A 16,839-nucleotide genomic window follows, 5' to 3' on the forward strand; every position below is an offset into this window, starting at 1 on the left:
GAACCTCGTTTGCAATGCTTTTCAGCCTCGATAATAGCTGAATTGGGCTTGTTTGTTTGAAAATAATCATGGTCCATGTTGATATTTGTTTATTTGCCTTGGTTGTTGTCAACTAACGAGATAATCTCGATGTGTACCTTTAGGGCCTAAGTGCTACATCACAAACGCAAAACTGCCCTCCGTTTTGCTTTAGTAAGGAGGGTTTAGCTTCTGAATGCAACACACGTTCGATTAAGACGAAATAAAACGAGATTTTATCTCACTTTGATGTAAGTGAAGAAACAAAAATTTACCTTGCAACTCTAATCTAGCATTGCAAACATTGTAACTAGAGAAGGTATGTAGCGTTTGAAATAAAGGCAAGCATTTCTAAGCCTTTTTAAGACATCATTTGAAAATTTGGTTTATTTCCCATGGCACACCTGAAATGCCTCACGGGCCACTCATGTCCCTCAGGAGAGTGGTGAAATCACTGAGGCAGGCAAATAGAAGTGAAGCCCATTAAATGCCAGATTGGGAGATGGCTAGGAAATAAACACATGAAACTTCTAGTTAATAGGCGGGAAATTGGTATGATGAACGGCAAGATCGAGATTAAAATTAAGAACATTATCATCAAAACTAGGCAGCGCTGCATGCGTACATGCAATGAAATCAACTAAGTCAAACGGCTAAACTTTTGCGCATTTCACCGTATCAAAATCTCTAAGACAAGTTGCCTATTCACAACTGTATTCTATTGGTTTATCTCAAACTAATGACATGCCTGACTTGCTGATTGGAGAAGATGAAGTTTATTGTCATTAAAGTATGGTATATATTTGATTCCTTGTGCTTACAAAGATATGGATGAAAAATCACTGTCAGTGCTCCTATTGCACCACTATCATATATATATATTTCGTCCCTCTACTATCAAGTGAAGCTAACGGTTCACCAGCAAACTAAATGAACATGTTGGGGTGTAACACCTTCATCAGAGACAACCACCAAATATAACCCTGTACCAAACCAGATGAGAATTCCATTAATGCCAAGCCACCTTTAAGCACAACACATACTATAAAAGCACCCTTTTGTTAAATTTATAATCCCCTATAAAAATCACTGCACCCCTGCCCCGCACCCGATCCCCTCTCAGAAAAATATCAGTTGAATAGCTAACTATGATGTACATCGGACAGGAGTGTAATTCTTACGTGATACCCTAAGTTGTCTTTCGGGGGAAATGAAAACATTTGAGAATTTTGGAAATTCCAGGGAAAATTGCAAAGAATTACTTGGAGATACCAGTGCTTGGTATGAAAGTTCCTCAGGCAGTGAGTTTTTATCACCTGGTTCAAGATATGTATATATATATTGTGTGTGTATATATTATAAAAATAAATCGATGAAAGACGGGTTTTTATGGGAAGCAATGTTTCTTGCATTACAAAAGTAAGCCAACCTGAAGAGCTCACTACAAAATCTAATCAACTCATCAGATCGAAGGTCAAGTTTTACAGAATTATGCTTACCTTCTGTGTTCAAGACAGCTTTGCAATATATCGCGGTCAATCTCCTAATTTGTTTTTACGCTCTAGATACCTGTTCAGCTAGCAAGAACGGCGAAAAGCATCAAAGCAAGAGAGTTTTACAAAAAGAACAAAGCTCACTCTGCTCCCTATTGTTGCTTCCATGCGCGCAAAGCCAGTGTTAGAGAAGGTGTTTGCACTTTAAACATCTAAACACACTGTTAAGGCTTAAACAAATTTACAGTTCACTTAATCGTGTTTGTAGATTCTCTCATTCGTTTCATACATACTTCACTGATGATTCATCGATCATTTGGAGATTGCCGTTTTGTTTTACATATCAAAGTCTCCTGAGCTATTGCAAATCCATTTTAGATAGCCTGACATGTGGTTTTATATACAACAAAGTATAGGTACCATATATCTTAAACAAAATGAACCGGACTCGGGCATGTAATCCAGGTCGGAATCATTTACGTTAATATCTATTTTACCGACGATTCATATTTCGAGAGTTGTCATAAAAAGACCCTTAACATGTATGAACCCTTCTCTATTAGAATAGGCGAAAAGGAACGTTTTCTCGACCCGGGATAAGTTGAGGAATTCGCCCTGATCACAAAAAGAGCACTGGGATTGAAAATCAAGAGATTTGAAACTTGCCAGCACAGACAATTGCAACAACTAATGAATCCAAACTCGGATCTCAATGAGACTTAACCCGGAAGGACACATAAACCGGAGTCAGACCTCAACTCGGGTGATACAAAACTACAGGCTTTTTTTTAGTTTCTGTTGAAATAGGCGCACTTTCCCATTGCTGTCAGTCTAGAAACGAACGATGACCGGCAATGGAAGAAGGTCATTTTGCTCTCGACCTTGGGATTTTTAGAAGCTACATTGCCCCTATAACGGTGCTTTGGTAAAGAGGGACTTCCCCAGTCGTTCCTCGTGATTATGGAAGATTTGCTTTAAACCCAGGATTCAGGAAATTTCTCGTCGCTGATACTGGAAGAATATGAAATGTGATGGACCAAAAACAATGGAGATTCCAATAGCTTTGGACAAAGAAATATAGAATCATAATAAATTATCTATTGTCAAAGACAGAATAATTTATGCAGAATCAAACAAAGTTGTTGAGTTTGAATAGGATAGACATTTGACGGTAAATTGATAGAAAGATTAGCAAGGTTAGAAGAAGATTCAATGGGGATTAGCTCATCCGGCGATCAAACTTTCCCAGTAATGCCTACTCTTGAAAGTATTCACGTACAAACACAGTTTTACCAACGCAGAGGTAATCATATGAATAACAAACTAACCTAATACAGAAGTGTTCCTCTATATGTTTATTTTAATGTTCAAAAAGTTTCTATAAAAATATCAATCCAGAATGCTCGAGAAAGCGGAAGTAATTATCAATAAAAATTAAAATCGAACTATGAGTAGCGGTACGAATAATGATCTGAATGAATAGAATGATCTGAAATAGTAAACTAGAATGTTCCACAATATTTTGACACTCTTGCAAGATTATATATTTCCAACACCTAGATCATGGAAAGGTGGCATTGATTCAAATGCCGCCTTCCATGATGTAGGTCAATGCCGCAAATACCCATTTCTAGCATTTATGGAGTTTGATTACATAACATGACAAAGCATAATCATGATATACCTATACCTGTGCGAAATCAGCTAAATGTGTTGGAAATTGGCTGAGATATGTAGTCACTGTAATTTGGTCACATAAATTTATCCGTAGGACATGACAAATTCACAGCGCACCAAAAAAAGGGTAAATTTTCTACGCCTGTAACGAACAAAACAAGTCATCCCAAATGGAGCTCAACTTTAAGGCTTGGACACGTGAAGTGAGTAATGTAGTCTTAAGCGTTGCTTAAAAATCTGCTTAGAAGCATTAAGTACAAAACTTGTGAGATTACACGGAGAAGAAGGGCCGTTTTGAAACCTAAGAGAAACAAAAGAGCCCGAGTGCGTTGATATGATGTTGCTTTTTAGTGAAGTTGCTCGAAAGAGCGTTTGAGGCCGGAAAAAGGAAAGCGTGCTAAAAATACAAACAGTTTTCCTTAGGCGATTATCTATTTCTTCCTTCCAACCTTCAAAATCCACCTTAATTGCACTGCAGTGAGTCTTAAAATTGATTTAATCCGGATCTGATTCAGAAAATCATTAAAATTAGAAGATTCAGGCAGAAGGTGTTTCACAGGCTTTAGGGTTAGCCTCCGCTCTAGGTTATATGCAGGTTGAAAGTTGCTTTGGCGCATTTTCATTGGTCAACTACAAGCGAAAAAAGAACGTTACCTTAATCAGAGAAAAAGGACTTACGCTTGCTCTTATCGCAGCAGTCAATTTTTGAACCTGCAATGGCTATTATCTTTCCACGAAAGGTCATTTTAAAAGAAATGGATCCTTGAGCCACGCCTAAAATGAGACGCCACCTGTGGGATGGTCAGATTTCTATCATAATTTATCTTAGTACCTCGAAAAGTTGTTTGATGAGCTTGACCATTCAACACATACATCTTGGAGAATTCTGAATAATGCATAACTTTAGACTCTACGCTTGTTTTGTATGAAACATTTTGAAGCATTGTTGATTTTACACTTTAGTCTGCTAAAGAATACTTTCAAAAATCACAAATGCGTGGGCCAATGTTGAATGAACATATGAAGCGATATCATTGAAGTGAAAAGCAAAATTTCAGAGTCAATGTTCAAAGACCTTAAATTTGCAGATTAAATGTCTTATAGCGGTCCAACATATTAACAAGATTTCACTCGATCAAATGAAAACGTTTCGTTGAGTTTTAATCTTGACCCGCAAATCCTCAGAGAAAAAACACAGATTAAGTGAAAGGCCAATTTTTTGTTTTTCGCCAAAATCCTTAAAAGTACTCATGGCTAAGCGATAAACCTCACAAAATGCGGCTTGATTGGATTACACAAGAGGCCATGCGATCAAACAGAATAGGACAATTATCTTCCTTGGTTTTCTTCACCAAGAACATTCGGGGATTATGCATGGGGTTTCAGGGCAAAGTTGCTTGTTAATGTTGTCTATATTGCGTTGCTTTGATTGCACTAGAAATTTCCGTGGATATGCCCTCATTTATTGCAACTAATTGGTACACCACATCTATCGAGTTACCAAGCAAACAACAGCCTTGTCGAGTTTCGATAACGACAAAAAATAAGATCTTTGGCTACGTGCCCGAACTCATAATTGCAAAAAGTTTAAACACAACATTATAAACTCGCAGACTTTCAACATCAAAGGAAAATTAAGCTTTGTCGCCTTTAGAGACAAAGAAAATATTTTTTGCTTCATTTTCAAAAGAAGTGGCTCTAGACATGATCCATGAGAAACCCATATGTGTTTCAGTGACGCTGGTATCAAAGTCGACATTATCTTTAAAGTAAGCTAAAGTAGCATGAAACACAAGCATACAGCACGAACTTTTGCTATGTTTTGCAACAAACATGACTTAGACGATGCTTTTTTTATTGCTAGTTAAAAACACATTAAACCGTCTAAGAACTCCGCAGAAGAAATCATGCAGAGGATCAAGTGAACATATTAGGAAAGCCCTTCCTTTGCTATGAAACTAAATGAACAACATCTTCACATAACAATCTTCAAAGTTGATTCCTAGCCATACCCCCTTAAGCCCAAATCTCGCTAAGCGTCGCTGTCGATCTCAGGCAATAGTTCGAATGAATTCGAAAATTAATTCATAAATTCTTCAAATATTCTTACTGTTGGACAGCAAATTTACTTCAATCTCGGTTTGACATCGAACTAGGTTCTTGAAATTAAACTCCTTTAAAACATTATTTCCCGAACTAAAAGAAGATCGCGTCAACACAAACCGTCACAATGTTTCTTGTCGTGGAGATAACTGTAATAGATTCCGCAAGCCTATCCGCAAACTTTCTGTATTTCATCTATATTTTTATCTGTCATCACTCAAATACGAAATGGGTTAAAATGCAACAAAATTGCAATTCAAGTGTAAAGATTTTTAGACAAACTGTGTCTGGTCACTTTTCATTTCGCTACATTTCGGCGTCAGAACACTGTTTGTAATAATTTCAAAATTCTACTGACCTAATAAGTTGTTTGAACTTGACAAATACTAGCACATGTTTCCCACTAAGATCAACTCCCTATTTGCTCTTTAATTTCTAGTTTTAATTTTATGAAATTGTTACCTGCAACGCGTTTTAACTAAACAAATTTCTGGTTTTCTGTCGTCCTAATGTTATTTGTTGAGCCCCAGGCCTTCTTCCAGCCAACAAACCTAGCGTGAAACCAGGCCAATTAATGAGAGTTACTGTTAACCGGACCGCTGTACGCTGTTGATGTAAACTGTGTACGGTTTCCGGTTACTGTTGACCAGCCTTCTATACACTAATAAACCTACAGTTTGTGGTTACTGTTAACCAGAATATCGCAGAGTTCTCACTTTCGTATAGACAGGAAACCTAGGGTGAAACCAGGCCAATTAATGAGAGTTACTGTTAACCGGCCCGCTGTACGCTGTTGATATAAACTGTGTACGATTTCCGGTTACTGTTGACCAGCCTTCTATACACTAATAAACCTACAGTTTGTGGTTACTGTAAACCAGAATATTGCAGAGTTCTCACTTTCGTATAGACAGGGCGTTTCGGTGTATAAAAAAGAACTGTTTTAAGTTCTCAACCAAAACAAGTCGCCACTATTGCTTACAATTGAGCAGAGTCTTGCCATACTAGGCCAGCTTCGGCAAAATCAAGCACTTCTCGGGTGGAGTAAATATGAACATTCCAATAAAATACGAGTTTTCATTGGACGATTGATCAGTGAAATTTGGTAGATAGCAATCAGACTGCTTAGCTAATATTTGGAGATTCAAATAACATAAAAACGTGTTTTCATTGACAACTATAAAGCTTACCTCAAAGGTGAAAATTATGACGATAAGGCTGGTAATAAACGCAGAAGAGAATCGAAGCTTTCAGCATGTTCGGCAAATTAAGAATAGTTATCGAAAGTCGGGAGAATCTAATAACAATAAAAACATGAAAAATGTAAGTGTTTGACAAGCGCCGACCGTGGTTTAATCGCGGACTCATTTGCGTTCGACAACTAGATTTGACTTTTAAATGCGATCAAAACACATAAACTCAACAGGAGAATTTCATGTTTTCCCAAGAATGGTGGGCAATGTGTCAGTGAATAATCTCCTTTCTTTATCAAAAGAAACTACAACAGGAAGCGGCTAGCTAGTGCTATGTACGAAAGTCACGGAAATTAAAAACACAAACTGATTTTCTTATTTTTCATTTCATTTTTTCATTTTGAATTTTGCAGGCATGGTAGCTTCTCAGTTAGAGACAGACTGATTTACAGGGGGGGGGGGGGGTGGTGATGCATTTAAATAGCATATAAGTTGAAATTGATATAATTATCTAGCCATTATCTAGCCATGCCAAAAAAATTATCTAGCCATTATCTAGCCATGCCAAAAAAATTATCTAGCCATTATCTAGCCAAGTACCATAATGAAAAAATTTCAAAGAATCTTTTTAATGTAATACTATCAAGCTAGGTTTCTTATGTCGTCAACTCTATCTATTTCATACCGTCATAGTTGTGCGAAGTTAAGTATTTGTGCAAGAGATGAACAACATGTTCGCTGTAAAATTGTTGCGTTGCATCATAGGCTAATGGCAAAGGCTTCCACACAGAAAAACATACCTAATAAAAGATGAAGATACGAACATCTGCCAGCATAAACATTGTCTGTTTACCAGGCACGTGGATGCTGGTACTGAGTGTTATAGAGTGGGTGGATAGAAGACCGAACAACCGGATCTACAACAACCGGATCTACATCAACCGGATCTACATCAACCGGATCTACATCAACCGGTATTATCTAAAATCCGTCATTATTCATGATTCGCATTTTCCTGCTAGCCAAAAATATATCATGGTTATCACAAAACCAAAACAGTAACGCAAAATTATTCTTTACTGTGCAAATGGTCATTTTCCATTAACAAGACTCTAAATTGTCCGGATTTTTAGCCAAATTCAAAGATTCCGGATAGTCGATGTTCCATTAGTATGTACTTCAAAACGGTGACAGATATCATTCTATAATTTTCTACAAACATCTAAAGAAGGTCGGGTAAGATAATCTGACGAAACCTCAAACTCTATGATGTCATAAATTAAAAAAAATCCAATGAAATAACACTTGATTTCAATAAAAGGCAATTCATGGTAAAAAAATATTCATGACTCAAAAGAAACTAAATTTCGGCTTGAAGCTGTGCTACAAATGAGAACTTCTTTTGAGAATATTCTATACGTCAAAGATTTGCAGAAAACCGATGTTTATTAGTCCAGGCTATCTCTTGAAATCCTTTAATTTTTTATGGGACACTAACCTCAGGATTACCAAAGACAAGAATGTTTTTAAATAAAATTATAATTTAGCTGACAAAAGTAGCCCGGCTATTGGCAAAAGCGTAAATCGTAATGCTTCGATATCTATCACATTATCTTTCTAATTGAGTGGGTAATTATGAAAAATACAAGAAAATAGCATTACTAATTGATAGAATGATTAGCATTCCAACAAAATCCTAAATCGATAAAAACATTACTGTGTTTAGAGGGACTACAGCAAAGATTAGGACCTGGCGATTATAATGGGGTTGTTCAAGTTAAGATATCAAGCGACTTTTCGCTGCGTTAACCGACTCTATCTCAGTTTCCTTTGATGTACAAATGTGACATAATTTTGTCGGCTCGAAATAATATAAATAAAATTCTACATGGAAACGATTCTATTGTTCGAGCACGGTAAATTATAATTATCAATGGTAAAATAATAAAACAAAATAATGACCCGTGGTCGTAATTTCACTAATAGATGAAATAATGAGGTTGGTGGTATACAGAATTTCGAATATTGGAAATTTCAATAGTTTATACAATTAAGAAATTGTGTATGTGTGCAGGAAGAAAATAGACTGCTTAAATGAACAGCAGGCCAAAAAACATCGCCTTCAAAATAAAGTTACTAAAGCCGCTGATTTGCTAATTGCAAGTACGTAGAAAGTTTAAAGAAAACTTGGCTGCTAAATTTGAACTTTTGTTTTTTAATATGACCAGTAACAGTAACCTAAAAATTACAAAGGTTTTTGGTGACAGTTTTCTTAAATATCTTACCCGTTATTGAGCCTAAAAATGGCATATCAATGTGATAGTTGCTCAGAGAGAAAAGGAGGTATTGTTCCAGTCGATTTAAATCAGTCAAATTAAAGGACGGTTGTGGTAAAAAGAAAGGGAAACATTATAAGAATATCACACTTGGGGAAAGAAGTAAATGAAAAAATATAAAGAAACATAAAGAAATATACGAAATGATTACATATAGAAATGATGTTGATAACCAGCACGGCGGAAGAGAGACACGTTTAAGAAAAAAATAAAATGAAATACATACAAAATTTATAGGTACAATTATGCTGCCCTTTGGTATGTTATGGTATATTTTATTTTGTATATTAATACTTACATAACGCATATTCTAAAAATGATCCAGCAAAATCTACAACGAACACTTCTTTCCTATCGTATGCCATTGAAGTATATTTTGTTAGACATAGCAAACGTAAGTTATATGCGCCGAAGTTTGATGAAAATTCACAACATGAATCCAAAATATCAAAAGCGTCTTGGCAGATGTTAAAATTCGCAATAAAAAAAACAAAATGCATGAATCCTAAAAAAAGGAATAGAAGTGCACAGATAGATACCTCAACATTGTCGCTTGTCTTGCGTTCGACACTGCACAAAAGTCAATTCTCGCCTTCACAACACTTTAAACGGATGTACATTATTAATAAACCTGGTCTGTATTAAATCTTTTTTCTCTCACATCCATTAAGTTTGAATGTTATTTGCCAAGACTTGCAATTAACGGCAGGCTTACAAATGGTATACGATTGCACAGAAGATGGTTTGAAATGCCAAGATGCCGGTACGCGTTTGAAGTTCTTTTGAACCGATGACGCTTTCCAGAAACTGTAGACAAATGCTAAGACAGCATCCAGTCGTGGCTGAACCTCAAATATCGAATCAAAGCAAGACTTCCAACAAATTTTGGCATGCTGTTGATTTCAACCCGTCATGACTTTGAGTGGAATGCAACATCTAAGAAGCGCCTTCTGTGAAGATTGTAAACGAAAGCTCGCAGTGTCGAACAGCTCATCTTTGTGTAAATCTTGGCGGACAAAACCACCTGTCATGAATTCGTCAGTAAAACAATAATGCCAAATGATGACTTCGGGTATGGAGTTTCACCTTTGGTTTATAAACCAAAATATATTGCCAATGTTAATTAAGAGCAAAGGCTTACTGCCAAACTGATAGCATTTGGTGTAATCTGAGCACTTCGTAAGATTTCAGTTTAAATCAGACTTCCTTAAGATGCAAGACCTGTGAAATTATGCATGATGATATCAAGAATCCAATCAATATATGCAAAAAGCCAAACGCATTTGATTAACTTTTGCTTTGCATACCTACTGCATGATCTGCAACAAGATAACTGAATTCAAATGTTATCAGTCATATGCCTTGCCTACTCAACAGCATTGGGGTCAAGTATGGTGTTTGAGGAGCAGCACATCCGGTAATGTAAATTTCCGACAAATGGCTGACCATGTTCTGTGATGCACGTGATTTAATAGCCATATTTATAGAAAGATATATATGTAATTGAAGTGACAGTGTTTATAAGAGGTGGTACCCTGGGTACCATAGCCACATGAATCCGGGGATAAAGCATTGTAGACGTAACAGTAAAGTCTCTATTTCCTTTCCTCGCTCAAAAAATATTTCTATGACTAGTTTCAAATTATATTGGAGACTCCGGCACTCAGGGTAAAGAGGTGGTAAAAGCAAACACAGTTAAAACCATTTCATTAAAGTAAATAATAGTTGCTGAACAGGTTGTTTGTAATAACTGCGAACTCAAAGCCATCCGAAACAAAACTAACAGTTCAACCATTGATCCACATTTCAAATGTCAAGCAGATCCAACATGCTGATTGTTATCGATGTTGTGATTGTCACGTGATGGCGGCGAAAGGCGCGTAATCTTCAACAATACTAACAGATTGAGCAGATAGGATACAACGTGATCCCAGCAAAACCTAGACCACAATCTTCTTCATTCTTCAACCCGTATCCACTGATAACTTTCAAAATACCTCCCGAAATAATGATTAAAAAAACAGCTGATTCATAAGATCGTTAACACCCAAGATGAAATAAAGAACTAAGGTGGTCTAACTTAAAACCTCTAAACTTTCCTCCGCTATCGTAATCCCTGTTTACGCTACACAAACTAACCCAGGTTCCCCCAGGGTTTATTTAATCCATCTCGAAAGGTGGGTTCGTCCTAAGTCGAACCTGGGTTAGTTTAGATAAGTGTAGTGTAAACGCAAACCTGGGGCGAACCTGGGTTAGTTTCTTCAGGACGCACGCGCAGTGACAGAAATGGCACCGAATGCAAAACAAGGCAAAGCGCGAATGCAAAGTTTTCTCATTGTAGGCCCGCATTGGGGAATGATTGTTTTTAGAGTCGATTCATTGTACATATTGTGTAAAGTTCATAAACAATATACACGCTGACCGCCGCCATTTTGTTTATCCTCACCTTCAATTTGTGTGTTTTACGCATGCGTCGATAACAAACAAACCCATGTTCGCCCTTGATACCATTTAAACTACAAAACCAACAGTTTCCAGCGTATCGAATCAGGGTTCGACCCGGATTACATTTAACCTAGGGCCAACCCAGGTTAGTTTGTGTAATGTACACAGGGCTGTAGTCCGTTTCTCAATGGTACAAGCTCTGTTGTTCAGAAGCATTGACATGATCAGGTGATTGATCTGGTTTTAACGCGGCGATTGAGGTTTTTGCAATTCTCGCGTACGGTTTCTCGCTGAATTCCTTTGGCCAACTTAAGTCTACTTTCGCGACTTTATAATTCCTTGGGATTTCTATTTTCGTTCTGTTTATTTTGGAAACTACAAAAGCGGAGGAAAATAAAAAAGGGTAATTTTTCTTAAGTTGCCTTTTTTGGAACTCCGCCCCTTTCCCCTCTTTCAGGGCAACAATAGTCACTCAGTCAAATATGCTGTTGGGTTGGCTCAGAAAATCTTAAAAAATCCTTAGTACATCAGCTTCTTTGAAAAGTGGTCATTCAAATTAAACCAGTTTTAACAGCATGTCAACAAAAAACTTTAAAGTAGCCAATCTTCTGAGGGAAACGATTGTTATAAACAAGGTTGCTACAGGCTGCCACTTCCATATGACTCCACCAGAATGCCAAGAAGCTACTTTAAAGAAATCGTCTACATAAAAAAGCAAATTCAATTGTTACTGCTTTGTTGTCTAGTCTTTTTTCATTTACTTGCAGATTTGGCATGATTTGCATTTTACAATTATAAAAATGCATAATTAGAATCAAGTATTCTTGGAAGAGAAGCTAAAAAGTATAGTTTGAAACGCTGGAAATTTTGAAAAGGCAGGACCTCAGGTATATAAAGCTCTACATAAATGATATGGTATCTGACAGATGGATCTGGCATAATTTACAAATAATTACAAATTTTGAAAAGCCAGGACGTCAAGTTTATAAAGCTGTACATAAATCATATGGTATCTGACAGATGGATCTGGCGTAATTAACAAATTCAAGGTAGACTCGCCTTTCAACACGTCAAATATTTGCAGAAACAATATCTTCTTAATGGGCCCCTGAGGTGAAAATTTCCAAACTAAATGTTAAAAGCCATTTAGGAATTCTTAAAGAATAGGTTCTTGTATCTCAGGTAACTTGGTCTCAACGAAGACAAAACGCGATTGTGTTTAGAATTCTTTCCAGACAAATTTGCACAGAGTATCCATTAAAGTTGTTTTGATGACTATGGCCTCAAAGTTTGCGACCTGACCAAATGTTATAAAGGATGTCTCTTTAGATATAAAAAACCTACCAGAAGCATTCAGAACATTGTCGATAAAAGAGTGCAGCAGCACAAGTTCAATTCAAAGTTTCGGTTTAAAAAAATGGAAACTTCTTTGTACATATATAATAAAGGGTCTTGCGCAACAGGCAATTCTTTGGTCCTTTTTTGTGTGGGCAAAGTTTTCTAACGATATTTCATTAAAAAAATGCATAATTATTTTGATCTTGAAAGGGGGTGTGCTGCAGACAAGAAAACAGCTAATGGTAAAAATTTTCACTGTTTTTAGCTTTGCTTAACTCCAACTATGACGAGAACTCTTTCATCTCTGCCTAAGTACGCTTTTAGCCAAAAACGTTTGCTATTGTGCTACATCCAAAACGTAAATCACCTTCAAAAAAGGTTTTCTTTGTAATGAAAAGATTAACACATTGCTAGCAAATCTATCAGTGGCTAGGACAATGAAGTCAGAATTTGGATCCTCCTATTCGTGATGATGGCAGGGCAAGCGAATGGAGAACGACGAATTCTCGATAGGTTTTTAAAGCGAATGGTTGTGGAAAATACAACTTTAATCCTCCTTGCAATATGTTTTCACGAGCAAAATTCATTCCCTTGGACACCATTTCAATCGACGTACCTTTCTCTTATTTTCATTCTAAGAAAACACAGTTCTTTGCAATAAAATAATTGGAAGTCTTTAAAAGTTTCTTAAAAGATCCATTCATTTCAATCTAAAGAAATTTCTGTATGCCTTGTTTCAGAGCTTCGAAACTTATTACTTAGTGATAGAAACAGCATCCATGAGTAAAACGTCATCCAATCCTATAATCAAATAATGAGTAGAGATTGCCTAAAGGTGATTTTCAAATCAAGAAGAAGAAGAAGAAGGGTTTTGATAAAAAATCCATCTAGAATTTGCTTTTAAAGTATTTGCTATGAAATTGTTCTATTTTTAATAGTTTTGCTGTAATTGGAGATACCAAGATGGCTAGGATGGGTCATAACAATCTGAGAAAAAGTTTTTGAAAGCACGAGAAGCAAGTTGTAATCTGTGATTCTAATATTGATTACAGTGCAGCACAGTGTTTGTATTGTAACCCTTTAAATTTTCAACTCTTAAGGAATCGCCTAGATCCAATTTTCCCGAGTTGTTACTAAGACAAGATTTCACTGGATAGTGCTGCGAGAATGGCAAAACGTACTCTAGATGTGGTCTAGCATTCGAAGGCTCTAGGCATAAAGACAATTGTAGTTGTAAGCCTCAACATCCAAAGAATCACGTAGCAATAACCAATAACAGAATGCCTCAATAAATGCATTTGAACAAAAAAAAGATGGAATTAGGGTTCGGGCTTCAAGGTTTTCCATAAATGTCACATTCGAACCATTTCTGCTTAACATATTTTCATATTACATCAGTTACTTTAAAGAAACATTATGCAGGTAACACAACAGCCTAGACAAAGGGGCCAATGCACATTTGTCCACGAGTAGCTTGATGGTCAATGAAAACAACTGGTGTTTGCTATACCTTCATTTTGAGAGCCAAGCACACATTACTTGGCACAAACTTGTGTATACTTGTTAAAATTCAGACACAAAAAGAGTCGAAAAGCACTCTCTTTGCTAGTGTTATTGCTGACACAAAAGGTAAACCATATATACAAATTTATATAGCCAAAAACACACAAATCGCATAACCATCTCATTTTGGCAGCCACAAACCCAGCAATCGCGTGGGTCATTATCATATAAAGCTTTCATACATTCAGTATCAACATTTTAACTGGGATTTCTTTTTGGTGAAGAAGGGTTACCAAGAATTAATCCCAACCAAGAAGGGAAATTGAAAAATTATTGGGAACCGAAGCTCTATCTCACTAAAACTTTCAAACGCAGGAAAAACCACTAAATTTTCGCTTTTAACTTTCAGACAGAATTCAAAATGTCAAAGGTATTACACGACTTCAACTTATCAAATCCGATACATTACAACGGGACTTAAACGTTTTGGAAAACATTTGCAGATATTTTTCATTTGCAAACATTGCAATGCATAGCTACATGCTCTATGCATTAATGATTATTTTCGGGTTGTGGTTTTTCTTCACTGCCAACAAAAAAATCATTAGGTCATCGTCACTTCTGCTCCTTAACTTCTCCCTAGACTGCACTAATGATTTTTTGACGCCTCCAAAATTTGAATTCCGATGCTTTGAATTTTAAGTCACATTCAGTCAGTATTTCTAGTCCTTTTTTGCGACTGGTGATGGAAAATATTGCGAACTTGGGATTTTTAATTAATTTCCTGCAGATTTTGTAGAACAGTAGGTTCATTTTTGTAACTTTTTCATTGCATTCAAGATAGCTTTGTGTCTAACATAACAACAAAAAAGTGTTTCGTTTCTATATTCACTTTCCTCCCCACCGAAATTTCTCAATTCACCACGGTATATGACCAAATTATTTTCATACAAAAATAAAAGCACGGAGATTGTTGGCACTGGACTTCTTAGCAATGTATTTGTTAACGAGATCCTGTTTGAAGAAGAAACCAAACATCACGGGAACACAATGCAAATAAATATATATTAAAAATGCCTTTGAATAAGCAACTTTTTAAGACAAACTAAAGCTTTCCATCCGGCACTCGTTCAGCGTATAAATGTCAGAAAAGTGATCGATAACTTCTATTCACAAAAATCAATATTTTCCTCGAAAGACATAGATTTCATTTACGAACAATGAAAAAATAAAACAAAATACTTGCAGGTGAGCCCTGTCGAAAAATCTTAATTTCGAAAGATCAATAAGTTTGCTCAATAGGTTTGCTGATAAAAATGTGGATAATGTGTCATAATGTGTCCTTGGTGGACAACTGATGACAATTTCATGGATTAACACAGACAGTTTCATATAATCAAACATTCCCCAGGCTTAAGAGGATTATGGCAATAAAAACATGAAAAAAAGAAATACATTCAATCTTTTTCATTAACTCACCAATCAAGTTTATTTCCACTTTTCTAACTAAACTAATACGATTTTCGAGATCGATATAATTGTCAAATTAAGTCCTATATGTAAAGAATAGGACTTTAAATCCCCTCTGTTTATGGAAGGCACAAAATATCTTCGTTCTTTATTCTCGATGAATAACAAGAATTCGGTTTTGAAGAACACAAAACATGCAGCCAAATTGAAAGAAAAGAAACAGGCTACCAGGTAATAGACGCTCGCATATTAAACTGATAATAACAACTTCATGTCAACATATCTCTGATATTCCATCCGTCAAATGCCTATTTTTGCATGTTATGGTTTTCTTGTGATAATGATGGACTCTCTTTTTTGTTAATAAATCAAAACTGTCATGATCTGAAGGATACGAAAATTAAGTTTGTGAATTTAAAGCCGAGCATCACTTATCTCATTAGTCTTAAAAATGAATACACTTTTGCGAGGAGAGTGCCTCAACTTGCAGGCATGGATGCCAGACTGATAAATCGCCATGATGCAATTTCAAGTCAAAATACTAACTTGAAGCTTATAAAATTGGCTGAGCTGTAGCCAGCTTCAAGCTCTATTCAAATTCCCTGTTCACAACACAAAACAAAGTTAAGAAATGAATTGTTTTCCTTACAGCTATTAGACTGCACTCTTTGATTGCTCCACATACTGCTACACAAGGCTTGCACCATTCTGGAAAGCTCTCAACACACCGTCCCATCACTCTAACCATGGCGTTACCTAATTCAGGTGAATACGTTTATAACCTACCTTTGTTTTCTGTCCATTTTTATAATCGGTCAATACAGTCTTCAAAATGTGTTTCTATTAATATTTGTGAAGTTTAAAACCAGCTGAGCAGGCAACCATTTCGCTTAGGTCGCGGAGTTTAAACCACGACGTTGGACCATCGCATAATTTATTCATGAGAGAAATTGCTAAATTTACTGAAGAGTGCTTCAATTTTGGCTCTGAAAAGTGGACATGTGGCGAAAACATCACGAAATTCGGCTACAATTTGCATATCAACTGACGCTTCTAAAACTGGAGGCAAGGTCTGGTAGTCTCTTTCTAAGTAAATGTGTTTCCAGTGATGAAAAATCATTCTCATGTCATATAACCACAATGGTAGGAGAACTATCTTCAAAACTGACACAGCACTCTCAAAGTGCTTCTTCGAGCATTTGCTACAAGCTTTGAAAACACCTTGGCATAACAAGAAGGGAGGGAAAGGATGGGAGAAGTTGA

General features: G+C 36.3%; 1 protein-coding gene across 3 annotated transcripts in view; it reads right to left on the reverse strand.

Moving 5' to 3' along the window:
* The window catches only part of LOC135683624 (uncharacterized), a 40,573-nt gene that overhangs the window by 23,100 nt on the left and 634 nt on the right, over positions 1 to 16,839 (reverse strand). Inside the window, exon 1 of one of the 3 annotated variants that reach the window (XM_065198934.2) lies at positions 9,360 to 15,960. The exons of 1 other annotated variant lie outside the window; for it this stretch is intronic. The gene's annotated coding sequence lies outside the window, so the exon portion shown is untranslated. Of the gene's footprint in view, positions 1 to 1,517; positions 15,961 to 16,839 lie in introns of those variants that run through there. One more of the 3 variants, XM_065198932.2, reaches the window with a different exon arrangement.

Source organism: Rhopilema esculentum, chromosome 7, assembly GCF_057945365.1.
Source record: "Rhopilema esculentum isolate cy_ngs chromosome 7, ASM5794536v1, whole genome shotgun sequence".
NCBI classification, from domain to species: domain Eukaryota; kingdom Metazoa; phylum Cnidaria; class Scyphozoa; order Rhizostomeae; family Rhizostomatidae; genus Rhopilema; species Rhopilema esculentum.